This window comes from Chaetura pelagica, unplaced genomic scaffold, assembly GCF_000747805.2.
Source record: "Chaetura pelagica isolate M959 unplaced genomic scaffold, ChaPel_1.0 scaffold222, whole genome shotgun sequence".
NCBI lineage: Eukaryota > Metazoa > Chordata > Aves > Apodiformes > Apodidae > Chaetura > Chaetura pelagica.
The window spans coordinates 6165934-6167945 of record NW_009952711.1 but is presented as its reverse complement, the minus strand read 5'-3'; positions in this window follow the sequence as shown (position 1 = coordinate 6167945).

Sequence of the window (2012 nt, the reverse complement as noted above, 5' to 3'; positions counted from 1 at the left end):
AATATGTTTCTACAGAATTATGAGTTATGGCTGGTTGAGATGACTGAGGAGAAAAGGAGCTAAAATTTAATCAGTTAAAAATACTGAAAAAAACCTAAGGTCTTATTCTTATACATGGCACCAAATTCTGCATTTTTTAAAATAGATAAGATTTGGTATGCAGTCTGTAGTACTATAGAAGGATACTGGGATACAGAGGCACAGGGATAACATTGTTGCTGCTATGGGGCTGTATTTTCTGTTCCATTATGTCCCATTTACACTGTTCTATCAGCAGAATGGGCTTAATAACCTAATATATATGATCAGCTGAGATGCAAAGGAAATAATTTGCACGCAATGCAATGCAGTCTACTGCATTGGTCCACACTTACTATATGGCTTTATGATGTTCCACAACTTCCAGCAGAAGCATGATGGGAGGGGGAGGAGGGGTGGGACCTGTGTCACAGCTGGAATACTCAGTAGAGTACACCCCTGCAAGAGATCTGGGAAAAGCTTTCCTCTAGTCTTTCAAATATTTTCTGATTTATGTTTTGGGTTTTTTTCTTGATTCTTACCTTGGCTGTGCCAGCTACTTCCCCATGGTTGTTCAGGGTACCTGTTGTGTTGCCTGGTGATTTGTTTCTCAACTGACAACGTATTTTGTTTCAGTGATTCACTTGGCTACTAAAAGAAATAGTATTTTCTGCCAACATCATCCCGTGCTGGCAAACTGCCCACTAAGAAACATATCTCGAAGAACTGAGGATAAAACAGGGAACTAAGTATCCTGTTCCTTGATTCTGGCTTGGATGATCAATCTTTTAGTCAGACCCAAACTTTCAGAAGCAACCCTGTTGGGTGGGGCTTATTTTTCCATATGCTGTGTTTGATTTTCAGGACTTTAATTTCCAAAAGGAGTAAGTGCCTTTGCAACAGCCACAGTCATGTATCTGGAAATTATGTACTGCTATAATTTAAAAAATACATTATTTCTCATTATGTAAGTTTCTTTTAGGGTAGTAAGCCTTGCAAATAAGAAGCCTTTGGGACAAAAATTCTATTATATCAGCTGAAATTTTCATTATAATTATGTCTCTGAAAATCTGTGCTATTTTGAAAACAATTATCAAATATACAAAGACTTCATGTTATTAAATGTATATGATAAAACTGTAGGTTTTACTAATGTCTTTGCTTAATACTAACCCTCACTTACCATAACTTTCTTGGGTAAAATCCACCTCTGTATGGAGAACTGGAAGGGCCCAAAAAGTACTTGTATTCCAAAAAGAATTGTTTCTGTTTGGGGTGCTGTCTAGTTAGGTTTTTAGTGAAAAGCAATTAGGATCTGCCATTTTCTGCCATTCTCAAACACCTGAAAATCTCTGCAGATGTTAGTAAGGCAATACCAGCTCTGTCTGCTCATGAGAGTCTCAAACTGTCACCATGTAGGTGTGGATTTGATCCTTAATAAATAACATTTTTATCTTGGTGATGGAAAAATGTCTGAGAGAGAAACTGGGATGTACATCTGTAGAGATCCAGGGAAATATACAGGGCAGGAAAAGAAAAGAAAGGACAAATAACCTTGGTTGAGTACAAATGAGCCAGAATTTAAGAATGTGAATTCTCAGAGGAAAGTAAGAGGCAAATGTTAAGGATGACAAAGGCAAATATGTTTACTTTCCTTCATGTAGAGAGCACAAGAAGTGAACTGAAGCATTTGAAAGCAGCACTTTCACAAATACTTTTTGCATAAATATGTAACAAAATAGTTTTTTACTTTTCCAGACTGTCAGTTTTTTACCCTTTCAATTCAGACTTATTTTTCAATGCATCTGTCCTATTTTGGGTATTTGTACCAGCTATTTATATCACAGTCATTTTCAAAGAAACAATACACCAAACCAGCACACCGACAAATATGGGATCTAGGTGATTTGAGGAGGTAAATTTGAGCCGAGTTAGGAAGAACCAATAACTTTATTATTATTTAATAAGGTATATATTAGTAATCTTTTCTTTTC